We start from the raw sequence: 27134 nt of genomic DNA on the forward strand, positions 1-27134 counted from the left end.
ATATATTTGCCTTCTTTGCCTTCATTCATATCTATGGTTGTTTTTAATGCACCTTTCATTGAAGATATGCACGTATACGTCTGTATGTGTCCTTGTAGATAATGCTTATCTCTCTCGCAACAAACGACAAAATTTTTTTTCTTCAGTAATCTTTGCAGTTTCCAGGATGAAGACGGGGCCCCGCAACATCAACTCCAACTGGTTATTATGACGTCATGTTTTTGTAACGCTAATATTTGGCCTGGTTTTTTTTTTTTTTTTGGTACCAATTGCACAGAACACTTTTGACTGGTGCACATTCTTGACAACATTCTGGCCTCAATTTAAAAAAAAAAATTCAGAGGCTGGACACATTTTTCCTAGATGAAATGTTACCCTGGGTATTCTACCATCATTTGCTTTCACAGGAACCCCTGGGAAGAAAAGTCGCCCCTATGTCAGCTGGAAGCAATCTTGGATGACGACGCCCCCCCTCCCAACAAAGTTTACCCTCAGATTTAGGGACACTAATTGGTGGCTGGTATAGGGTGGTTGGGTTGTGGAAGGCTTTATATGGACTCAGGGGTATAAATTATGTGTATATCTATATGTATTTATTAAAAAAAAGGGGGGAGGGAGGGATTAACTGGTGATCTGAAGGAATAATTGATTTTTGTGAGTTATTGTTTTTCTTTTTTTTTTTAAAAAAAAAACTATATGAGTGTTGATTCTTGTATATTGATATATTGAACATTGTATGAGAGTATGATACTACCTCTGTTTGAAACAATTGTTATATTGACATTGTTTACTATATTGCAATGTACATCTCTACCTCTGATATTATTTATGTAATGACATTGTTTACCATATTGCACTGTACATTTCTACCTCAGATATGTATTATGTAAGGACCCTGTTTACATTTGGAAATCATTGTCTTCATTTTTTTGCACAGTTGTCTATTCTATTAGTCATACAGTTACATAAGTGTTGAGAATTATATGTTGGTCATATTTATATTTAGGACAATCAGGTTTTTTAGACACATAGAGGTTGTATTTAGTATAGATAGCATAATCTTCAACCTCTTTGAAGAGCTGTAGAACATGGCCTTTAATCTAACCTACAGTTTTGTATTTATGAGACACAATCACTCCTGGCAACAATGTTCTACTCCCGAGAGAACGTTGAGCACCAAAGATGCTCCACTGGGAGTTTGTCTTCTACTTGGCAGAACTGGCCTTGGGGCAAAGAAAAGCCCATACCTCCATTACTGACTAAAGTACGAAATATCCATAAGTGGATAAAACAGAATTGTCTTATCTTGCCAAGACAGGATAGGATAGTTCTACTAAAGGTTCCTTGCCATTGTATAATGGTATGTCAGGTTTTTTCAGGCCTCAGCCAAAGTTGGTTGCCTCAACATTGCTATCAAGACTTCGTTGTGGTTGCCCAGGTAGTCAATTGTCTCTGTCTTCTGTTGCACATTTTGGAAGTTTCTCGTTTGTGCTTCCTGGTTGCTTTGATAATTTTACTCTCCTTCTCAGATCTTTGATGGGGTTGAAGATTAGATAATGGTAGCTACCTTCTAGATTATTTAGACTTCCCAAAGTAGAGTGATTAGGAAAATTCTTCGTTATATACTTCTCGCCTGATATTGTTTACTTTTTGTATTTATATGATCTGTTCCATTGTATATAGTTTTATTTGGTTTCTGAATCTGTCTTAGTTTAGACAAAAGGGGGAGATGTTGGGGCAGCTGGCCCATCCCTGCGTTCAGGGGCGTGGGCTGCTCCAGCGGGGTAGCATTCCCCCTTAAATAGGACTGGGGCGCCGGGAGGCGCCCCGTTCTTTGCGTCTCCCCCGCGCTCACCTTCTGCTCCGCTGGCCCTTGGTTCTGTAAGTTCCCTTATCTCCCCTTGTATTAAAATTGAGTAATTATAAAAGGACTATCGTGGTTATTTCGTAACCCCTCAGACCGCTGGCAGCCGGCACAGGTTGCTTCAGTGTTGCAAATAAGACTTTGGGTGATTGCCCAGGTAGTTTGTTGTGTCTGTCATCTACTGCATATTTTAGCTGCTTGTTTACACTTCCTGCGTACTTAAGTAATATTACCTCCCTTCTCAGGCCTTTGATGGGGTCAAGACTAGATAGTTGTAGTTACTTTCCTCTTATGACTTAGCCAAGCCATTTCTAATACAAGGCTTAGTAGAATCCTTAGGATAGAATAATTATTGAAACATTTAGCATATACATTTTGTTTAATAATGTTTATGCTGGTTGTAATTCTAATTTTTATACTTGATATGTGTTTGTATTGTATATAGTTTTGTATTGGGTTTGGAACCCTCTTATTTAGACAAAAGGGGGAGGTGTTGGGGAACCTCCTTTAGCCAGTGGCCTTTGAGAGGCTAGGCCAGGTTGGACATGTCCTTGGGTATCAAAAAGTGTGTGAGTCCACCTGCTCTCTCTCCCTGCTTGCCACACCTGGATTTTACATTCCATTTTTGTTCCCTATTGTGATCTGTGAGTTCCCCTTTAATAATGAACCTCTTATTACACCCTATTCTGAGCTAGTGTGTGATTCCTTTATTCGTGCCCTCCCCCCATCTGACATGTTCCCCTTCAGTTTACTTCCCTCAAGTGCATGAAAATATTCTACATATCCACTTTTTCTAACTCTTGGTCATATCTTCATCTAAAGCTTTGCAGTGGGTACAAAATGTCATCTCCTGTGCTGATTTGTATTTTTTTCCTGGTGACCATTAATACCTCTTCATCTGCCTATTGACAATGATCTAGCATATAGACTGAATTTTCCTAACATCATCTGAGTATAATTATATACCAGGAAACATTTGGGAGAGACATGACTCAGCAAATAAGAGAACTCTATTTTGAGTGACTTTAAAATGGTAGTACAGGAGTCATCAATGGTCCTTTTTTTTAAGATTTATTTATTTATTATGTATACAACATTCTTTTTTTTTTTATTTTTTTTTATTTTTTTTCTCATGGTTTATTTTTTTTTATATTTAAAAATTTCCATCTCCTTCCCTCCTCCTCCCCCCTCCCTCACCTCCTTCTCCCCTTTCTCTCCCCTCCTTCTCCCCCTTCCCTCCCCTCCCCTCCACCCATACCTCCCCTCCCTCCCTCTCAAGGCCAAGGAGCCATCAGGGTTCCCCACACTATGCTAAGACCAAGGTCCTCCCAACTCCCCCCAGGTCCAGGAAGGTGATCGACCAAGCTGAGAAGGCTCCCACAGAGCCCGTCCATGAAGAACAATCAGAGCCCAGAGCCATTGTCCTTTGCTTCTCAGTCAGCCCCCGCTGTTGGCCACACTCAGAGAGACGGGTTTGGTCGCATGATCCATCAGTCCCATTCCAACTGGAGTTGGTGATCTCCCATTAGTTCTGTCCCACCGTCTCCATGAGTGAACGCACCCCTCTCGTTCCTGACTTTCTCCCTCATGTTCTCGCTCCTTCTGCTCCTCATCGGGACCTTGGGAGCTCAGTCCAGTGCTCCAATGTGGGGCTCAGTCACCTTCCCCATCTGTCGCCAGCTGGAGGTTCCCTCACGGTCCTGACTTTCTTTCTCATGTTCTCTCTCCTTCTGCTCCTCATCAGGACCTTGGGAGCTCAGTCCGGTGCTCCAAGGTGGGGCTCTGTCATTTTCTTCATCTATCGTCAGGTGGAGGTTCTTCTTATTATCTTCTCAAGGATCCCAAACTTATAGGCTCAATGTCCTTTAATCATGGCTAGAAACCGAATATGAGTGAGTGCATCCCATGTTCATCTTTATGGGTCTGGGTTACCTCACTCAGAATAGTGTTTTCTATTTCCATCCATTTGCCTACAAAATTCAAGATGTCATTTTTTTTTACTGCTGAGTAGTATTCTAGCATGTATATATTCCACAGTTTCTTCATCCATTCTTCCACTGAAGGGCATCTAGGCTGTCTCCAGGATCTGGCTATTACAAATAATGCTGCTATGAACATAGATGAGCATATGCTTTTGTTGTATGATTGGGCATCTCTTGGGTAGATTCCCAATAGTGGAATTGCTGGGTCCTGGGGTAGGTTGATCCCGAATTTCCTGAGAAACCGCCACACTGCTTTCCAAAGTGGTTGCACAAGTTTGCATTCCCACCAGCAATGGATGAGTGTGCCCCTTACCCCACAACCTCTCCAGCAAAGGTTATTATTGGTGTTTTGCATTTTAGCCAATCTGACAGGTGTAAGATGATATCTCAAAGTTGTTTTGATTTGCATTTCCCTGATAGCTAGGGAGGTTGAGCATGACCTTAAGTGTCTTTTGGCCATTCGAACTTCTTCTGTTGAGAATTCTCTGTTCAGTTCATCGCCCCATTTTTTAATTGGGTTAATTGGCATTTTACCGTCTAGTCTCTTGAGTTCCTTATATATTTTAGAGATCAGACCTTTGTCAGTTGCAGGGTTGGTGAAGATCTTTTCCCAGTCAGTAGGCTGCCTTTGTGTCTTAGTGACAATGTCCTTTGCTTTACAGAAGCTGCTCAACTTCAGGAGGTCCCATTTATTCAATGTTGCCCTTAAAGTCTGTGCAGCTGGGGTTATGCATAGGAAACGGTTCCCTGTGCCCATTTGTTGTAGAGTACTTCCCACTTTCTCCTCTATCAATCTCAATGTGTTCAAATTAATATTGAGGTCTTTAATCCATTTGGACTTGAGTTTTGTGCATGGTGATAGATATGGATCTACTTTCAATCTTCTACAGGTTGACATCCAGTTATGCCAGCACCATTTGTTGAAGATGCCCTCTTTTTTCCATTGTGTACTTTTGGCTCCTTTATCAAAAATCAGGTGTTCATAGGTTTGTGGTTTAAGATCCGGGTCTTCTATACGATTCCATTGGTCAACTTCTCTGTTCTTATGCCAATACCAAGCCGTTTTCAATACTGTAGCTCTGTAATAGAGTTTGAAGTCAGGGATGGTAATGCCTCCAGAAGTACCTTTATTGTATAAGATTTTTTTGGCTATCCTGGGTTTCTTGTTTTTCCATATAAAGTTGATTATTGTCCTCTCAATCTCTGTGAAGAATTTTAATGGGACCTTGATTGGGATTGCATTGAATCTATAGATTGCTTTTGGTAGAATTGCCATTTTTACTATGTTGATCCTCCCAATCCACGAGCAGGGGAGATCCTTCCATTTTCTGGTATCCTCTTCAATTTCTTTCTTCAAAGACTTAAAGTTCTTGTCAAATAAATCCTTCACTTCCTTGGTTAGCGATACTCCCAGATATCTTATGCTATTTGTGGCTATTGTGAAAGGTGATACTTCTCTGATTTCCCTCTCTGCTTCCTTATCCTTTGGATAGGAGGGCGACTGATTTTTTGGAGTTGATCTTGTATCCTGCCACGTTACTGAAGGAGTTTATCAGCTGTAGGAGTTCTTTGGTGGAGTTTTTGGGGTCGCTTATGTATACTATCATATCATCTGCAAATAATGAAAGTTTAACTTCTTCCTTTCCAAATTGAATCCCCTTGATTCCCTTATGTTGTCTTATTGCTATTGCTAGAACTTCAAACACTATATTGAAGAGATAAGGAGAGAGTGGACAGCCTTGTCGTGTTCCTGAATTTAGTGGGATAGCCTTGAGTTTCTCTCCGTTTAATTTGATGTTAGCTGTCGGCTTGCTGTAAATAGCTTTTATTATATTTAGGAATGACCCTTGTATCCCTAATCTCTCCAAGACCTTTATCATAAAAGGGTGCTGAATTTTGTCAAATGCTTTTTCAGCATCTAATGAGATGACCATATGGTTTTTTTTCCTTCAGTTTGTTTATATGATGGATTACATTAATAGATTTTCGTATGTTGAACCAGCCCTGCATCTCTGGGATGAAGCCTACTTGATCGTAATGGATAATTTTTCTAATGTGTTCTTGGATTCGGTTTGCCAGTATTTTATTGAGAATTTTTGCGTCCATGTTCATGAGTGAGATTGGCCTGTAATTCTCTTTCTTGGTTGAGTCTTTGTGTGGTTTAGGTATCAGGGTAACTGTAGCTTCATAGAAGGAATTTAGCAGTGACTCTTGTGTTTCTATATTATGAAATACCTTAAGGAGTATAGGTATTAGGTCTTCTTGGAAGTTCTGGTAGAATTCCGCATTGAAACCATCTGGTCCTGGGCTCTTTTTGGTAGGGAGGTTTCTGATAATAGTTTCTAATTCTTCGCGACTAACAGGACTATTTAGAGCATTTACCTGGTCCAGGTTAAACTTTGGTATATGGTATTTATCTAAAAAACTGTCCATTTCTTTTACATTTTCCAATTTTGTGGCATACAGGCTTTTGTAGTAAGATCTAATGATTCTCTGAATTTCCTCTGTGTCTGTGGTTATGTCCCCCTTTTCATTTCTGATCTTGTTAATTTGCGTGTTCTCCCTCTGCCGTTTGATTAGTTTGGCTAAGGGTTTGTCAATCTTGTTGATTTTCTCCAAGAACCAGCTTCTTGTTTCATTGATTCTTTGGATTGTTTTCTGTGTTTCTATTTTGTTGATTTCTGCCCTCAGTTTGATTATTTCCAGTCTTCTACTTCTCCTAGGTGAGTCTGCTTCTTTTTTTTTCCAGAGCTTTCAGGTGTGCTGTTAAGTCACCAATGAGTGCTTTCTCCGTTTTCTTTAAGTGGGCACTTAGTGCTATGAACTTTCCTCTTAGCACTGCTTTCATTGTGTCCCATAGGTTTGAGTATGTTGTGTCTTTGTTTTCATTAAATTCAAGAAAGACTTTAATTTCTTTCTTTATTTCTTCCTTGACCCAGGTGTGGGTCAGTAGTTGACTGTTCAGTTTCCATGAGTATGTGGGCCTTCTGGGGGTAGCATTGTTGTTGAATTCTAATTTTAATCCATGGTGATCCGATAAGACACAGGTGGTTACTAATATTTTTTTGTAACTGTGGAAGTTTGCTTTGTTACCAAGTATATGGTCAATTTTCGAAAAGGTTCCATGAGCCGCAGAGAAGAAGGTATATTCTTTCCTATTTGGGTGGAATGTTCTATAGATGTCTGTTAAGTCCATTTGGTTCATTACCTCCATTAAGTCTTTCAATTCTCTGTTAGGTTTCTGTCTGATTGACCTGTCCATTGGTGAGAGAGGAGTGTTGAAGTCTCCAACTATTAGTGTGTGTGGTTTGATGGCTGCCTTGAGTTCTAGAAGTGTTTCTTTTACATAAGTGGGAGCTTTTATATTAGGGGCATAGATATTCAGGATTGAGACTTCATTCTGAAGGATTTTTCCTGTTATGAGTATAAAGTGTCCCTTTCCATCTCTTCTGATTGATTTTAGTTTGAAGTCAACTTTGTTGGAAATTAGTATGGCCACACCTGCTTGTTTCTTAGGGCCATTTGCTTGATAAACCTTTTCCCAACCCTTTACTCTGAGTAGGTGCCTGTCTTTGTGGTTGAGGTGTGTTTCTTGTAAACAGCAAAATGTTGGATTCTGTTTTCGTATCCAGTCTCTTAGCCTGTGCCTTTTTATAGGTGAATTGAGTCCATTGATATTAAGTGATATTAATGACCAGTGGTTGTTAACTTCAGTCATTTTTAGTAGTAGAGTTTGTGTGTTTCCCTTCTTCTAGTTGTTCTGGTGAAGGGTCGCTAGATGCCTGAGTTATTGTCGGCGTTGTTGGACTCCTTGGTTTGTGATTTTCCTTCTATTACTTTCTGCAAGGCTGGATTTGTGGCTGCGTATTGTTTAAATCTGTTTTTGTCCTGGAATATTTTGTTTTCTCCATCAATGGTGAATGCAAGCTTTGCTGGGTATAATAGTCTAGGCTTGCATCCATGTTCCCTAAGTGTCTGTAGCACATCTATCCAAGCTCTTCTGGCTTTCATGGTTTCCATTGAGAAATCAGGTGTAATTCTGATAGGTTTCCCTTTATATGTTACTTGACCTTTTTCCTTTGCAGCTCTTAATATCTGTTCTTTATTCTGTATGTTTTGTGTTTTGATTATTATATGGCGTGGGGATGCTTTCTTTTGATCCAGTCTATTTGGTGTTCTGTAGGCTTCTTGTACCTTCATAGGAACATCCTTCTTTAGGTTGGGGAAGTTTTCTTCTATAATTTTGTTGAATATGTTTTCTGGGCCTTTGAGTTGTAATTCTTCTCCTTCTTCTACCCCAATTATTCTTAGGTTTGGTCTTTTCATGGTGTCCCAGATTTCCTGAATGTTTTGTGTTAAGAATTTGTTAGATTTGTTTAGTTCTTTAATCTGTGAGTTTATTTCCTCTATAGTATCTTCAGAGTCCGAGATTCTTTCTTCCATCTCTTGTATTCGGTTGGAAATACTTGTCTCTGAAGTTTCTGTTCGTTTACTCAGAGTTTCCATTTCCAGTCGTCCCTCAGATTGTGTTTTCTTCAACACCTCCATTTCATTTATCAGGTCTTGTACTGTTTCCCTTACCTGTTTGATTGCTTTTTCTTGTTTTTCTTGTTTTTCTTGGGTATCTTTGAGAGATTTATTTATTTCGTCTACCTTTTTGTTTGTCATCTCCATTTCTTTATGGCAGTTTTTTACCTCCTGTTTAAGGTCCTCTATTATTTTTATAAAGTACTGTTTAATGTCGGTTTCTTCTATATCTTCTGGGGTACGGTGTTCAATTCTTGTTGTTTCGGGATGTCTGGCTTGTGGTGATGTCATGTTGCCTTTCATGTTGTTGGAGGAGCTCCTGCATTGGCGCCTGCCCATCTCTTCCTTCAAAAGGAGCGCGGAGGTGTTTGGTGTCCCCAAAGAATGATGGATCCTCCTGCAGACTGTGAGGTCCCCTTGCAGGCCAAGCAGCTCTCAGACAAAGGCCTACCTTGCTCCGGGCAGTCAAATGAAGGAGGGGACCTCCCACCGGCCTGGGTGCACTCAATTCCAGGTCCCCAGAGCCCAAACAGGCTGAGCTGTGGGATTTTGTGGCCCCAAAGACGGGAGGATGAGGCAGGGGGAGGGGGGGAGGATTCTGGGTGCAAGCTGGGAAGGGACAGGAAGAGAGAGGCAGTATCCGGGGAGAATAACCCCTGCAGGAAGAGCAGGAAGTGTGCTGGTGGCAGGGGGAGTTGTGGAAAGTCGGTGGTCCCTCTCCGGGCAGCTGCCACGGTTCGGGCACTCACTCCTCACTCACCCCAAAGAATGATGGATCCTCCTGCAGACTGTGAGGTCCCCTTGCAGGCCAAGCAGCTCTCAGACAAAGGCCTACCTTGCCCCAGGCAGTCAAATGAAGGAGGGGACCTCCCACCGGCCTGGGTGCACTCAATTCCGGGTCCCCAGAGCCCAAACAGGCTGAGCTGTGGGATTTTGTGGCCCCAAAGACGGGAGGATGAGGCAGGGGGAGGGGGGGAGGGTTCTGGGTGCAAGCTGGGAAGGGACAGGGAGAGAGAGGCAGTATCCGGGGAGAATAACCCCTGCAGGAAGAGCAGGAAGTGTGCTGGTGGCAGGGGGAGTTGTGGAGAGTCGGTGGTCCCTCTCCGGGCTGCTGCCGCGGTTCAGGCACTCACTCCTCACTCACCCCAAAGAATGATGGATCCTCCTGCAGACTGTGAGGTCCCCTTGCAGGCCAAGCAGCTCTCAGACAAAGGCCTACCTTGCTCCGGGCAGTCAAATGAAGGAGGGGACCTCCCACCGGCCTGGGTGCACTCAATTCCAGGTCCCCAGAGCCCAAACAGGCTGAGCTGTGGGATTTTGTGGCCCCAAAGACGGGAGGATGAGGCAGGGGGAGGGGGGGAGGATTCTGGGTGCAAGCTGGGAAGGGACAGGAAGAGAGAGGCAGTATCCGGGGAGAATAACCCCTGCAGGAAGAGCAGGAAGTGTGCTGGTGGCAGGGGGAGTTGTGGAGAGTCGGTGGTCCCTCTCCGGGCAGCTGCCGCGGTTCGGGCACTCACTCCTCACTCACCCCAAAGAATGATGGATCCTTCTGCAGACTGTGAGGTCCCCTTGCAGGCCAAGCAGCTCTCAGACAAAGGCCTACCTTGCTCCGGGCAGTCAAATGAAGGAGGGGACCTCCCACCGGCCTGGGTGCACTCAATTCTGGGTCCCCAGAGCCCAAACAGGCTGAGCTGTGGGATTTTGTGGCCCCAAAGACGGGAGGATGAGGAAGGGGGAGGGGGGGAGGATTCTGGGTGCAAGCTGGGAAGGGACAGGGAGAGAGAGGCGGTATCCGGGGAGAATAACCCCTGCAGGAAGAGCAGGAAGTGTGCTGGTGGCAGGGGGAGTTGTGGAGAGTCGGTGGTCCCTCTCCGGGCAGCTGCCGCGGTTCGGGCACTCACTCCTCACTCACCCCAAAGAATGATGGATCCTTCTGCAGACTGTGAGGTCCCCTTGCAGGCCAAGCAGCTCTCAGACAAAGGCCTACCTTGCTCCGGGCAGTCAAATGAAGGAGGGGACCTCCCACCGGCCTGGGTGCACTCAATTCCAGGTCCCCAGAGCCCAAACAGGCTGAGCTGTGGGATTTTGTGGCCCCAAAGACGGGAGGATGAGGCAGGGGGAGGGGGGGAGGATTCTGGGTGCAAGCTGGGAAGGGACAGGAAGAGAGAGGCAGTATCCGGGGAGAATAACCCCTGCAGGAAGAGCAGGAAGTGTGCTGGTGGCAGGGGGAGTTGTGGAGAGTCGGTGGTCCCTCTCCGGGCAGCTGCCGCGGTTCGGGCACTCACTCCTCACTCACCCCAAAGAATGATGGATCCTTCTGCAGACTGTGAGGTCCCCTTGCAGGCCAAGCAGCTCTCAGACAAAGGCCTACCTTGCTCCGGGCAGTCAAATGAAGGAGGGGACCTCCCACCGGCCTGGGTGCACTCAATTCTGGGTCCCCAGAGCCCAAACAGGCTGAGCTGTGGGATTTTGTGGCCCCAAAGACGGGAGGATGAGGAAGGGGGAGGGGGGGAGGATTCTGGGTGCAAGCTGGGAAGGGACAGGGAGAGAGAGGCAGTATCCGGGGAGAATAACCCCTGCAGGAAGAGCTGTATACAACATTCTGCCTCCATGTATGCCCGCTCGCCAAGGAGGGCACTAGATCTCAGTACAAATGGTTGTGAGCCACCATGTGGTTGCTGGGAATTGAACTCAGGACCTCTGGAAGAGCAGCCAGTGCTCTGAACTGCTGAGCCATCTCTCCAGCCCATCAATGGTCCTTCTTACATAGATTAGTAGTTTCTTACTACACTCCATTATAATTGTGAACTATGCTCTAAAATATCTTTAACCAATTCTATCCAGCCTTTAGGGATAATTCTGTTACAAATTGATCACAACTTTAACATTTGCTTCACAAAAGGTGTATGCATGCCATATGAGATTGCTGCTTCCTTGAATCTCCTTAAATCTAATACTGACACAGTGGTCCAGTTGACTGTAATAGAACCTCTGCCATTTGGCAATTCCTGTAAGGCTACTGGATATATTAAGATTGGCTGTCTGAAAACCTTAGGATGTTCTCTATCTTTTTTCCTTTATTATTATTATTATTAGTATTAATATTACAAATTTTCACATCCTCCCCTCCTCTTATTTCCCTCCCCCTCCACCCATTCCCCTTCTCCTCAATCTCCAGTCTAAAGAGCAGTCAGAGTTCCCTGTCCTGTGGGAAGCCCAAGGTCCTCCCCCCTCCATCCAGGTCTAGGAAGGTGAGTATCCAAACAGACTAGGATCCCACAAAGCCAGTACATGGAATAGACTTAAAACCCAGTGCCATTGTCCCTGGCTTCTCAGTCAGCCCTCCATGTAAGCCATGTTCAGATAGTCTGGTTTGATCACATGCTCCATCAGACCCAGTCCAGCTGGCCTTGGTGAGTTCCCATTAGATCAGCCCCACTATCACAGTGGGTGGGTGCACCCCTCACATATCTGACTTCATTGCTCATGTTCTCCCTCCTTCTGCTCTTCATTTGGACCTTGGGAGCTCAGTCCGTTGCTCCAATGTGGGTCTCTGTCTCTATCTCCATCCATCGCCAGATGAAGGTTCTATGGTGGTATACAAAATATTCATCAGAGTGGCTATAGTATAGGCGCCCTCTCCTTAGCTGCTCAAGGAACAAGCTGGGGACATCTCCTTGGACACCTGGGAACCCCTCTAGAGTCCGGTCTCTTGCCAACCCTCAAATGGCTCCCTTAATTAAGATATATACTTCCCTGCTCCCATATCCACTCCTCTTCCATCCCAACTGTCCCATTCCCGAAGTTCTCCCCATCCTCCCCTTCTCACTTCTCTCTCCTCATCTCCCCTTACCCGCATCCCACCCCACCCCCAAGTTCTACATTTTTGCCTGGAAATCTTGTCTATTTCCAACATCCAGGAAGATAACTACATGTTTTTTTGGGGAGGGGTTTACCTTCCTATTTAGCTCATCTAGGATCATGAATTATAGACTCAATGTCTTTAATTTATGGCTAGAATCCACTAATGAGTGAGTACATACCATATTCATATTTTTGGGTCTGGGTTACCTCACTCAGGATAGTGTTCTCTATTTCCATCCATTTGCATGCAAAATTCAAGATGTCATTGTTTTTTACCGCTGAGTAGTACTCTAATGTGTATATATCCACACTTTCTTAATCCATTCTTCCATTGAGGGGCATCTAGGTTGTTTCCAGGTTCTGGCTATTACAAATAATGCTGCTATGAACATAGTTGAACAAATACTTTTGTAGTATGATAGGGCATCTCTTGAGTATATTCCCAGGAGTGGTATTGCTGGATCCTGGGGTAGGGTAATCCCTAATTTCTTGAGAAACCGCCACACTGATTTCCAAAGTGGTTGCACAAGTTTGCATTCCCACCAGCAATGCATGAGTGTTCCCCTTGCCCCACAACCTCTCCAGCAAAGGCTATCATTGGTGTTTTTGATTTTAGCCATTCTGACAGGTGTAAGATGGTATCTCAAAGTTGTTTTGGTTTGCATTTCCCTGATCGCTAAGGAGGTTGAGCATTACCTTAAGTATCTTTTGGCTATTTGAACTTCTTCAGTTGAGAATTCTCTGTTCAGATTAGTACCCCATTTTTTTAAATGGGTTAATTAGCATTCTAAGTCTAGTTTCTAGAGTTATTTATATATTTTGGATATCAGACCTTTGTCTCTTGTGGGGTTGGTGAAGATCTTCTACCAATCAGTAGGTTGCCTTTTTGTCTTAATGACAGTGTCCTTTGCTTTACAGAAGCTTCTCAGTTTTAGGAGGTCCCATTTATTGAATGTTGCCCTTATTGTCTGTGCTACTGGGGTTATATGCAGGAAATGGTCTCCTGTGCCTATATGTTGTAGACTCTTTCCCAGTTTCTCTTCTATGAGGTTCAGTGTGTTCAGATTGATATTGAGATCTTTAATCTATCTGGACTAGAGTTTTGTGCATGGTGATAGATATGGATCTATTTTCATTCTTCTACAGGTTGACATCTAGTTCTCCCAGCACCATTTGTTGAAGATGCTTCCTTTTTTTCCATTGTATATTTATTGTTAGCTCCTTTGTAAAAAATCAGGTATTCATAGGTTTGTGTTTTAATATCCGGGTCTTCTATTTGATTCCATTGGTCGACTTCTCTGTTTTTATGCCAGTACCAAGCTGTACCATTACTGTAGCTCTGTAATAAAGTTTGAGGTCAGGGATGGTAATGCCTCCAGAAGTTCCTTTATTGTATCGATTGTTTTGGCTATCCTGGGTTTTTTGTTTTTCCAAATAAAGTTGATTATTGTTCTCTCAAGGTCTGTGAAGAATTTTGTTGGGATTTTAATGGGGATTGTGTTGAATTTATAGATTGCCTTTGGTAGAATTGCCATTTTTACTATGTTGATCGTACCCATCCAAGAGCATGGGAGGTCTTTCCTTTTTCTGCTGTCCTCTTCAATTTCTTTCTTCAAAGACTTAAAGTTCTCATCAAATAAATCTTTCCCTTCCTTGGTTAGAGTAACCCCAAGATACTTTATGCTATTTGTGGCTATCGTAAAAGGTGAAGTTTCTCTGAATTCCTTCTCTGCTTCTCTGTCATTTGTGTATAGGAGGGCTACTGATTTTTTTGAGTTGATCTTGTAGCCTGCCACTTCACTGAAGTTATTTATCAGCTGTAGGAGTTCTTTGGTAGAGGTTTGGGGGTCACTAATGTACACTATCATATCATCTGCAAATAACGAAAGTTTGACTTCTTCCTTTCCGATTCGAATCCCCTTGATCTCCTGGTGTTGTCTGAAGGGATTTGGTCGATTGGCATTTATGATTAACCAGGCTAGCTTTAATATATAATATTCAGCTTTAATAAAGGAAAGAAAAGGGAACTTACAAAAGCCAAGGTTCCAGCAAGGAGCACAGGGAAACAAAGAGGGTAAAAACAAACAAACACAGATCTTTTAAAGGTATTTGGAGCCCTGGAGGGGTCACACTCCTCAGAAAAAGAGATTGGTCAGCTCCCCTATCATCTCCCTCTTTTGTCTAAATAAGACAGATTCAACACCAAATACAACTATATACAATGGGAACAGATAATAAATATAAAATTACAAACAGCAAACAATATTAAGCAAGAAACATATAACAAAAGTTTTACTAAGCATTCTACTTCAAGGAGTCTAAATAATGTAGAGGGTAGATACAATTATCTAATCTTCAACCCCATCAAAGATCTGAGAAGGGAACTAATATTACTTAAGCAACCAGGAAGTACAAACGAGAAACTCCCAGAATGTGCAACAAATGACAGAGACAACTGACTACCTGGGCAATCACCCAAAATCTCATTTGCAATTCTGAGGCAACCAACTTTGGCTAAGGCCTAACACAACCGACATACCATTTTTCAAAGGCAAGGAACCTTTAGTAGAACTATCGTACCCTGTCTTGGCAAGATAAGGCAATCCTGTTTTATCCACTTATGGATATTCTGTATCTTTGTCAGTAGTCAAGGTATGGGCTTTTCTTTGCCCAAAGGCCAATTCTGCCAAGAAGAAGACAAGCTCCCAGTGGAGTATCTTTGGTGCTCAACGTTCTTTTGGGAATAGAGCGGTGTTTCCAGGAGTGATTGTGTCTTATAAGTACAAAATTCTAGGTTAGATTAAAGGCCATTTTCTACAGCTCTTCGAAGAGGTCGAAGATTATACTATCTATATTAAATATAATCTCTATGTATCTAAAAACCTGATTATCCTAAATATAAATATGACTAACATATAATTCTCAATACCTATCTAACTTGAAGACTAAGAGAATAAACAACTGTGCAATAAATGAGGACAATGATTTCCAATTGTAAACAATGTCATTACATAAATAATATCAGAGGTAGAAATGTGCATTGCAATTATGGTAAATATCTCAATATAACAATTGTTTTAAACAGAGGTAGAAGCATACTCACATACAATGTTCAATATATCAATATACAAGAATCAGCACCAATACAGTTTTCTAAAAACAATAACTCACAAATATCAATCATCCCATCAAACCAGTTAATCCCCCCCTTTTTTAAATATACACCCCTGAGTCCATATAATACCTTCCCCATCCCCTCAACCCTATACCAACCACCAATTGGTGTCCCTAAACCTGAGGGCAAACTCTGTGGGGAGAGGGGGCGTCGTCCTCTAAGATTGCTTCCAGCTGACATGGTGGTGACGTTCTTCTCAGGGGGTCCTGTGAAAGCAAATGATGGTAAAATACCCAGGTTAACATTTGGTCTGAGAAAATTGTAACTAGCCTCTGAGTGTTTTGAGGAGGTCCGGTCAGAATGTTGTCAAAAATGTGCACCATTCAAAACTGTCCTGTGCAGTTGGTACCAAAAAACAGGTCTAATTTTAGCGCTATTAAAAACATGGCGTCATAGTAACCAGGTGGAGTTGATGTTGTGGGGCCCCATCTTCAACCTGGAAACTTTAAAGATTACTGAAGGAAAATTTGTTATTTGTTATGGAAAAGGTAAACATTATCTACAAAGACATATACAGACATATATATATATATATATATGTATATATATTCAATGAAAGGTGTATTAAAGACAGACACAGATATGAGGAAAGTCAAAGAAAGTTTATCAAGTATATTATTATTATTATTATTATTATTATTATTATTATTATTATTATTATTATGTCCCATAACATGGCTCCTGACCTGGGACAGAAACTCTGAGATATCTCTTATCAACAGGCTTGGAATTGAAGAGAGACTGGGCCAGAGTCCAACTCCAAAACCAGCTCTACATATTTATAAAGAAATGTACATTGAGACACATTAGAGAAAAAAATTTTTTTCATACTCATGGAACCTATTTAGTGTTATTGCTGATCCTTAGTGGATCGTAACTAGTTTCCATCCATCAGTATTTAAATATCCAGGGTCCCTTAAATTCTTTGAAGATGAGTGTTTTCCTGTGGAGATAAGAAAAGAACCCAGCCCCATGATCATCATCCTTGTGTATGAATTGTTATTTTTCTTTTTCAAGGGGCTTCTCCTCTTCAAACTGAACCTTTATTTTGACGGTATCCACAATTTTTCCTTTCCTGTGGAGACAAGAGCAAAACCCCTTCCGCAATGCAACACATCTCCTGGCTTCCATTGCAAGGTCAGCACATCCTTGAAATAAACTGTTTGATTTAATTCAGCGGACTTTTCCATTATCCAATGTCTTTCTGCAGCCGTTGTCCCCTTCTCATTAGTGTTGAGAAAATTCAAGGTTAATAAAGCATTGTGTAATCTATTTCTGGGGGTATTTTCCACCCCTTTCTGTTTGTTTAACATATCCTTTATAGTTCTATTTGATCTTTCTATGACTGCTTGAGCCATAGGATTGTATGGTATACCTGTAACATGCTTAGTATTGTGATAAGCAAAAAGTTTCATTTTCCTAGAGACATAAGCTGGACCATTATCCATTTTTATTTGTGCAGGTATACCCATGATGGCCATAACTTCTAATAAATGAATGATTACTGAATTAGGTTTTTCTGAGCTTAAAGCAGTTGCCCATTAAAAACCTGAATAAGTGTCAATGGTATCGTGTACATATTTTAATTTGCCAAATTCTGCAAAGTGGAACACATCCATCTGCCAGATTTCATTCCTTTGAGTGCCCTTTGGATTAACCCCTGCAGCCAGTGGTGTTTGGTTATAGAAAGAGCAAGTAGGGCATTTCTTTATAATCTCAGCTTGTTCCCATGTAATAGAAAACTCTTACTTCAAGCCTTTGCTATTGACATGATGTTTTTTATGAAATTCAGAGGCCTGCAGCACACTACCAATCAACAATTGATGAATGTCTGCATTACCTTGTGCTAGAAGACCTGCAGACCTGTAGGGCAAAGCCTGTTCCTGATCATGTCTTGTACCTGGATAAACAATGAGGTTAGTTCTGTATCATCAAGTTCAGTAGTTTCAATATGTAAGATAACTTTCTGCATATTGTGAGTCAGTAACTCTATTAAGAGGTTCTTTAAAATCCCTTAGCACCATAAGAATGGCATATAATTCTGTCTTCTGGACAGAATCATAAGGACTTTGTTCCACCTTACTCAAGTCTTCTGATTTGTAACCTGCCTTCCCTGATTTATTAGCATCAGTATAAAATGTATGGGCTCCAGTTATTGGAGTGTCACGGATGATTCGAGGAAGAATCCAAGGAGTTCTCTTTATAAAGTTAAGCCTCTTGCTTTTTGGATAGTTGTTAATTTCTCCCAAAAGTTAGCACAAGCTCTTTGCCATGGTTCATTGTCTTCCCATAATTTTTTTTTTATTTCATCAGCAGTGCAAGGCACTATAATTTCTGCTGGGTCTATGCCTGCTAGTTGACGAAGTCTCAATTTGCCTTTTATAATTAATTCAGAGACTTTTTCCACATAAGTTTTTATTCTCTTACTTGGTTTATATGGTAGAAAGATCCATTCTAAGATAATATCATCTGTTTGCATTAAAATTCCTGTAGGAGAAATTTTTGAAGGCAATATGAAGAGAATACAACTGAGTTCTGGATTCACCTTATCCACATGTGCCTCCTGTAATTTTTCTTCAACCATTGTCAGTTCTTTTTCTGCTTCAGCTGTTAATTCTTTGGGACTGTTTAAGTCTTTTTTTACCATCCAAGGTTTTATTTAAATGAATTATCATATCAGGTGTTATCCCAACAGCCGGTCAAAGGCTGGAAATGTCTCCTAACAATTTTTGAAAGTCATTAAGAGTCCGTAGCCGATCTCTTCTAGTTTGTGCCTTTTGTGTCTTAATTTTTTGCAAACCTATTTTATAACCTAGATAATCAACAGAATCTCCTCTCTGAATTTGTTCAGGAGCAATCTGCAATCCCCATTTAGGTAAAACTATTTTTACTTCTTCAAACAATCTTTCTAAGGTATCCATGTTTGAAACAGATAACAGAATGTCATCCATGTAAAGATAAATTATAGACTTGGGAAATAGCTTGCGTATTATTTGTAATGGTTGATTTACAAAGTATTGGCACAGGGTGGGAGAGTTCAACATGCCCTGTGGAAGGATGGTCCACTGGTATCTCCTGGTAGGTTGAGAGTTATTATAAGTAGGCACTGTGAATACAAACTTTTCTGTATCTCTTTCTTGTAAAGGTATAGTGAAGAAACAATCCTTTAATCAATAACTATGAGAGGCCATCCTTTTGGTAATAAAGAGGGCAGAGGAATTCCAGATTGCAGAGAGCCCATAGGTTGAATAACCTTGTTGATACCTCTGAGATATGTCACCATTCTCCATTTACCAGATTTTTTCTTAACCACAAATACAGGAGAATTCCAAGGGCTGGTAGATTCTTCTATATGTTGAGCATCTAATTGCTCTTGTACCAGCTGTTCTAAAGCCTGCAAATTTTCCTCAGCTAAAATCCATTGCTTTGTCCATATTGGTTTCTCAGTCAACCATTTTAGAGGCAGGGCTGTTGGTATCTCTGAAGGGGCATCAGTTGCTTTGTGTTCTTGTACAGCCCGAATGGATGGTTTTCACCGTCTGTAATATCTTTTAATATTTTCCTCAGAAATATAGGCTCTAGAAGTAGCAGGAATGTTAATTTGGGTATTCCATTGCTGCAATAGGTCATGGCCCCATAAATTCACTGCAATATTGGCTGCATATGGCCTTAATTTTCCTATTTGTTCTTCTGTCCCTATGCATTCAACCCATCTCATGCTCTGCCTTACTCGAGATAGGGTTCCAATTCCCAGGAACTGAACATTTACATCCTGTAGAGGCCAATATGGATGCCAAGATTCAGGAGTAATGATACTTACATCCTCACCTGTGTCCAGCAGGCCAGTAATAAAAACGCCATTTACACACACTCTTAGCTTTGGTCTTTGATCTCTTATAGAAGTCTGCCAAAATACACGTAACTCATCTTTCAGGCCGTTTTTGCTTTTAACAGCAGACATGGGGCTTTCTATTTGTCCTGACAAGGCATGTTCTCTGCAGAACGGGAAATGACTGGACCACATTCACCATGGGGACCTGCGAGAGGCCCCCCATTGCTGATTCCCGATGGCAACGAGTTGCCTTGTCTATCTCTTGTCGATCTACATTCATTCGTCCAATGTCTGCCTTTTCCACATCTCCTACATAAACCTGAAGGCTGAGGCCTCCTATTTCTGTTATTCCTGGAAGAGGCATTATTATTATTATTATTTCTGGAAATCCTTTGTCTACAATTCCTTTTCATTTGTCCCATTTTGCCACAATTAAACATTTGGTATTTTGATGCCTGCTTTTACCACTGGAAATTGCTTCTTCTACCCATGCTTCAGTGCCATAGTCAAACATATCAACATTCATTGTATTCAAGACCCATTTATCCAAGGGCACTGATCTGATCTTTAAAGGCCCCAAAATCCTTTTGCACTCCACATTGGCATTCTCATAAGCCAAAGTCTCAATTTTTGTACGCCTTGCTTCTGGGTCAGATATCCCTATTTGTATAGCTTTAGTTAGTCTTTATAAAAAGTCACTAAAGGCTTCTCTCTGACCCTGTTTAACTCTGATATATGATTCCATTTTCTGTCTTAGGTATTGAACCCTGTCCAAGCCTTTAAGGCTGCTGTAGTACATATGGATAAGGTGTGTTCATCATAATTAGCTTGTTCTAGAGGATCAGAAAAAAGTCCTTCACCTAGAATTTGATCTAGGGTAATCTCAATTCCCTTCACTCTTTCTTGCTGTTCTAAAAATCTAGCCTCTTGTCTGAACATACACTTCCAATTTAATTGAGATCCGCTCTCTAGAACTGCTGAAATTAATTGAATCCAATCGTGTGGAGTGGCTTTCTTGCTGATAGACCATGTTTTTAGCATCTCCTTAACAAAGGAGCTATGTATCCCAAAATTCATAACAGCTTGTTTAATTTCTTTCAGATCATTCATATGGATGGGCTGCCATGTATGTTCCTTGATTACCCTAGGGTTTCTGGAATCAGTCACCTTCTCTGTTGTTATTACTGGAAAGGCAGGTAGAGCTTTATGGAAATTATCCCAGAGAGTTTTACTCACTGATGGAGTTAAAATTTTCCTTTCTATCATTTGCTCCTGTTCATCACAGTGTATAATTCCCTCAATCTTTTCAAATCTGTTTACCATTGCCTTCTGCAAGGCCTGAATCTCCTGTCCAGAATTATGTTTCAAGGCCTTCATAGAGGATTCTAAGGTATGAAGTTTGTCCAATACAGATAATATCTCATCCTTGGATAGAATTTTCATGGCATGAATTGTTCTGTCTTGTATTGAAATTCTGTCCATTAATCTTTCATAGCCCTTTGATTAAGTCCTATTAATACATTCAGTGGTTCAAATTTTCTCAGATAATGTTTCAGTTCCTACAGACAGGGACTGAAATTTATGGTCCAAATAAGCTGTTCCCTCCTCCACAGCAATGAATCTCTTCTCAATAGCAGACTTTACTTTTTCTAAATTTTGCTCAGTTGACAGAGTCATATCAGACAAAGATCTATTCCTTTCCTCGAGAACTTCAAACTGTTTCTTGATGTGGTTATTGTCAATCTGAATTGTTTTTGAAATTACCTCAACCATTTGGAAGTTGTCTCTCAAAACAGTCATGCCCTTTCTTAATTTTTCAACTTCTGCCTTAAGAATCCTGGATTCGTCCTGTAAGGACTCTATCATCTTCCTATTGTCCAACTACATTATAACGAAAAAAATAAAAACAAGAAAAATCCCAAGCCCTGTAAATATCCAACCAAAGGAAACCTTATTTACCTCCTGCAATAACTCAGCCATGGTGCAATTAAACAATCTGTAGAATCCTTCAACGGTGATATTGTCAGACATTTTCAATCAAATCTGTTTGTTTATTTATTTGTTTGTTTATTTATTTATTTTTAATCGAAAGTAATTTTACCTGTAATGACCATTGCCTACCAGAAGGTGGCTGAAAAAGTCAGACCCAGAAAGGAAATTCTAAAAAATAGGAGCTCACAGACCATGCACTGTATGGATTATAGCTACAGGCAGGTGGGCTAGTGCAGGCTAGAGGTCCCGGGTGGGCGTGTGGGGGGGAGGTCACAAACTCAAATGCCGGGACACAGGCAGTAACTTTCTCAGGTGGGTAACTGCTACAGCGGGGTGGGGCCCGAGCAAAGCCGAGTCCTTGGCAGCTGGCGGCCACCTAAGGGAGTACACTTAGCGGTTTGGTGCGCTCTGGGCGCGGGAGCAGTTGCTGTGGGTGCTCGGGGGCCCTGGGAACAATTGCACTGTGTGTGCACGCGCGTGCGCATGACCGTGCTGGGCGCTCTGCAGGTGCTGGCAGGACCCGTGTCACGGGTTGCGACAAGGGAAGCTGGCCCAGCGTGGCAGCACGGCCAAGCTCCTTTGGCAACTGCGGCTGCACAAGCTGGTGTGCACGCCTTCTGGTGGGCCGGGAAAACTGTGGTGCAGCAGAAAGAGTGCTATGCCCATAAGCCGTGAGCTGCTAGCCCCTCTGCTGTTGTCCGGCAAGCAGTCGGGCCTGCCGCGGGTTGGGGGTGGGGTAGACCCCGTTGCCCCTTCCCGGCAGCTGCAAAGTGACCCAGGGTAGCTAAAAAGCCACACATTTGGGCAACAAAATGAAGGGGTGTGGTCGATTGTCAATTATGATTAACCAGACTAGCTTTAATATATAATATTCAGCTTTAATAAAGGAAAGAAAAGGGAACTTACAAAAGCCAAGGTTCCAGCGAGGAGTGCAGGGAAACAAACATTTGTAGCCCTGGAGGGGTCACGCCCCTCAGAAAAAGGGATTGGTCAGCTCCCCCATCAGTTGTCTTATGACTATTGCTACAACTTCAAGAACTATGTTGAAGAGATATGGTGAGAGTGGACAGCCTTGTCTTGTTCCTGATTTTAGTGGAATGGCTTTGAGTTTCTCTCCATTTAATTTGATATTAGCTGTTGGCTTGCTATATATTGCTTTTATTATATTTAGTTATGATCCTTGTATCCCTAACCTCTCCAAAACCTTTATCATAAAGGGGTGTTGAACTTTGTCAAATGCTTTTTAAGCATCTAATGAAATGATCATATGGTTTTTTTTCTTTCAGTTTATTTATATGATGGATTACATTGATAGATTTTTGTATGTTGAGCCAGCCCTGCATCTCTGGGATGAAGCCTACTTGATCGTAATGGATAATTTTTTAAAATGTATTCTTGGATTCTGTTTGCCAGAATTTTATTGAGAATTTTTGCATCGATGTTCATGAGTGAGATTGGTCTGTAATTCTCTTTCTTGGTTGGGTCTTAGTGTGGTTTTGGAATCAGGGTTACTAGCTTCATAAAAAGAGTTTGGCAATGACTCTTCTGTTTCTATTATGTGAAACACATTAAGGAGAATAGGTATCAGCTCTTCTTGGAAGTTCTGATAAAATTCTGCATTAAAACCATCAGGTCCTGGGCTTTTTTTGGTTGGGAGGTTTTTTTTTTTTATGACAGCTTCTATTTCCTCACGACCTATAGGTCTGTTTAAATTGTTTACCTGGTCTTGATTTAATTTTGGTAAGTGGTACTTATCTAGAAACAAGTCCATTTCTTTTACATTTTCCAATTTTGTGGCATATAAACTATTGTAGTAAGATCTAATGATTCTCTGAATTTCCTCAGTGTCTGTTGTTATGTCCCCTTTTTCATTTCTGATCTTGTTAATTTGCATGTTCTCTCTCTGCCTTTTGATTAATTTGGATAAAGGTTTGTCAATCTTGTTGACTTTCTCAAAGAATCAACTCTTTGTTTCATTGACTCTTTGGATTGTTTTCTGTGTTTCTATTTTGTTGATTTCAGCCCTCAGTTTGATTATTTCCAATCTTCTACTCCTCCTGGGTGAATCTGCTTCTTTTTTTTCCTAGAACTTTCAGCTGTGCTGTTAAGTCTCTAATGTGAGCTTTCTCCGTTTTTTTTTTAATGTGGGCACTTAGTGCTATGAACTGTCCTCTTAGCACTGCTTTCATTGTGTCCCATAGGTTTGGGTATGTTGTGTCTTTATTTTCGTTGAATTCAAGGAAGACTTTAATTTCTTTGTTTATTTCTTCCCTGTCCCAGGGGTGGTTCAGTAACTGTTCAATTTCCAAGAGTTTGTAGGCTTTCTGGGGGTAGAATTATTGTTAAATTCTAACTTTATTCCATGGTGATCTGATAAGACACAGATGGTTACTAATACTTTTTTTTGTATCTGTGGAAGTTTGCTTTGTTACCGAGTATGTGGTCAATTTTCGAGAAGGTTCCATGAACTGCAGAGAAGAAGGTATATTCTTTCCTATTTGGGTGGAATGTTCTATAGATATCTGTTAAGTCCATTTGATTCATAACCTTCATTAATTCTCTTATTTCTCTGTTAGGTTTTTGTCTGATTGACCTGTCCATTGGTGAGAGAGGAGTGTTGAAGTATCCTACTATTAGTGTGTGTGGTTTGATGGCTGCCTTGAGTTCTAGTAATGTTTCTTTTATATAAGTGGGTGATTTTATATTAGGGGCATAGATATTCAGGATTGAGACTTCATCCTGATGAATTGTTCCTGTTATGAGTATAAAATGTCCCTCTCCATCTCTTCTGATTGATTTTAGTTTGAAGTCAACTTTGTTAGAAATTAGTATGGCCACACCCGCTTGTTTCTTAGGTCTCTTTGCTTGATATACCTTTTCCCAACCCTTTACTCTGAGTAGATGTCTGTCTTTGTGGTTGAGGTGTGTTTTTTGTAAATAGCAGAATGTTGGATTCTGTCTTCGTATCCAATCTCTTAGCCTGTGCCTTTTTATAGGTGAATTGAATCCATTGATATTAAGTGATATTAATGACCAGTGGTTGTTAACTCTGGTCATCATTTTTTTTTGGTAGTAGAGATTGTATGTTTCCCTTTTTTGAGTTTTGCTGGTGAAGGGTCACTAGATGTCTGAGTTATTGTGGGCATTGTTGGACTCCTTGGTTTGTGATTTTCCTTCTAATACTTTCTGTATGACTGGATTTGTTGCTACGTATTGTTTAATTTTTTTTTATCCTGGAATATTTTGTTTTCTCCATTGATAGTGAGTGAAAGCTTGGCTGGGTATAGTAGTCTGGGCCTGCATCCATGATCTCTTAGTTTCTGCAGTACATCTATCCAGGACCTTCTGGATTTCATGGTTTCCATAAAGAAGTCAGGTGTAAGTCTGATAGGTTGACCTTTTTCCTTTGCAGCTCTTAATATTCTTTATTTATTCTGTATGTTTTGTGTTTTAATTATTATATGGCGAGGGGATTTTTTTTTGCGGGGGGGGATCCAGTGTATTCTGTGTTCTGTATGCTTCTTGAACCTTCATAGGAATATCTTTCTTTAGGTTGGGAAAGTTTTCTTCTATAATTTTATTGAATAAATTTTCTGGGCCTTTGAGGTGTAATTCTTCTCCTTCATCTACCTGTATTATTCTTAGGTTTGGTCTTTTTATTGTGTCCTAGATTTCCTGAATGTTTTGTGATGAGAATTTGTTGGATTTGCTGTTTTCTTTGATCAGTGCATTTATTTTCTCTATGGTATCTTCAGAATCTGAGATTCTTTCTTCTATCTCTTGTATTCTGTTGGTTACGCTTATTTCTGTAGTCTCTATTCGTTTACCTAGATTTTCCATATCCAGTCGGCCCTCGGTTTGTATTTTCTTCCTTGCCTCCATTTCAGTTTTCAAGTCTTGAAATGTTTCCATTATCTGTTTGATTGTTTTTTCTTGGTTTCCTAGGATATCATTTATGGATTTTCCACGGACCGCCTCTCTTGGAGACCACCAACCGCGGGAGAATGGGGTGAAGGCTAGGAAAAATCAGGAATCGGCAAGGAAATGACAGACAGACACAATAAGGTTGAATATGCTGCTGCAATTTTACTAAATTCATGCTTTCATTATATAGTATTCAAACAAAGAACAAACCAGAAGCTCATGTGTCATCAGTTGGCACAGTATGAAAGCTTCTCTTAGTCACATTATCAGGGACAGGTGTTAGACATAAAGCATCCTTAGAAGAGGAAATCTTGTCCTTGGGAACTTAAACCTCAGACAAGTGGTTACATCTTATGAACAGAGAGTTTCTGTCTCATTATCACTATCATGGCCTTCTCTCTCTCTAACCCTTTCTTCATATCATCTAGTGACCAAATATGCCTAATCATCTCTCTGCACCTGTGGAGATGTACCTTTTAGTATCTCCTATGCAGGAGACACCATGGGTGTTGGAATCTAGCAAGCCTATTCATAGAGTTCAAAGTAAAACATAACAGCCTTTGTCCATTAACCCATCTATTCCCATACTGTGCTTCCCTGTCTAAAAACTGTTTCTGAAGAGAACAATCCTTGTCTTGTATATATAAAGACTATTATTATTATAAAAGAAATTGTGCATCCTATCTAAAATGCACCAGGGGTTTTTCCTTCTGGCTAGCCTCTCCATAGATGGTAACTCATGTCACTCCATATGTTTTCTTTCATCATTTACTCATCTTCTCCTATCATGAGCTCTTTCTGTTTTAGGGTATCCATAAGTTCCCCCAGAGAGCGAGCCAGAGTCCAATATGTCCTCAGTAGTTTGGTTATTATCGGTAATGTCTTAAGACATCTCGATCTGCTGGCAAGATAAAAGAACTACACAGAATACAGAAACAAAGAACAGAAAGCTCAATACAGCGCCAGGGCTAGCGAAGGCAAGTTTGCTGATCCGGAATCATGACTGTGGCTGATTGCCAGGGAACTGCCTGAGGCTCAGCTTCTGGGAGCGCGGACCCCAACCCTTCAGCGTCGTTTCACCTTAGCGGCATTTTTCTGCTACACAGGCGTGACAGCCGTGGGCGTAGCACAGATTTACTCATTTCTTCAAACTTTTTGTTACTCTTTTCATCCATTTCTTTAAGGTAGTTTTTCACCTCCTGTTTAAGGGACTCTATTACTTTCATAAAGTCAGTTTTTTCTACTTCTTCTTGATTAGGCTGTTCAAGTCCTCCTGTTGAAAGTTCGCTGGGTTCCAGTGGTTTCATGTTGTTTTTCAGATTGTTGGAGGGATTCTTGCATTGGCGCCTGCCCATCTCTTTCTCCAAATGATCCCCTATGGATCTTCTGGTTTAGGATCAGTTCCCCTTGGTGGCCAGGGACCTCGCAGACAAAAGGCCTTCCTTGCTGCAGGCAGGCTATTTGATGTTCCCTATTCTTAATGCAATGCTGAAATTGGCTCCCCATTAAATTTCTCTGTCTAGATTTGAATATCTCTGTGATCTGTTTTATTAGGATTTTCTAAGGCCTGTATATGAGCACTAAGTTTAACAACCTTTTTTAGTGATAAGAAAAAAATGATGAAACTGATAATGTTTACGACTGACATTACATAAATTCTATCTGAATTAGATATACTTTCATTTAATCTCATTTTCAAATTGTCTATCATATTATCATGAAATTGAAAATGAAATTTATGCCATGACAGTGGTGAAGCATGAATGTGCAGCCCTCACTTGGCAGTTCTGTTGAACTTGTCCATATTGGGTTTCATGGTCGAAGTTGATGAGGAGTACTGACGAGGCCTCTTCCTCAAAAGGGTGCCAGATCACATTACAGATGATTGCAAGCCACCACTTGGTTTCTGGGAATTGAACTCAGGACCTTGAGAAGAGCAGGCAGTGATCTTAACCACATATTATCATATAGAGA

General features: G+C 41.1%; 1 long non-coding RNA gene across 1 annotated transcript in view; it reads left to right on the forward strand.

The window, feature by feature from the left end:
* Window positions 1–27134, forward strand: part of LOC119805115 — a 62774-nt gene that overhangs the window by 30359 nt on the left and 5281 nt on the right. The window contains exon 2 of the long non-coding RNA XR_005283871.1: window positions 25182–25301. This is a non-coding gene — a long non-coding RNA (uncharacterized LOC119805115). The remainder of the gene's footprint in view (window positions 1–25181; window positions 25302–27134) is intronic.

Source organism: Arvicola amphibius, chromosome X (assembly GCF_903992535.2).
Source record: "Arvicola amphibius chromosome X, mArvAmp1.2, whole genome shotgun sequence".
Lineage (NCBI taxonomy): Eukaryota > Metazoa > Chordata > Mammalia > Rodentia > Cricetidae > Arvicola > Arvicola amphibius.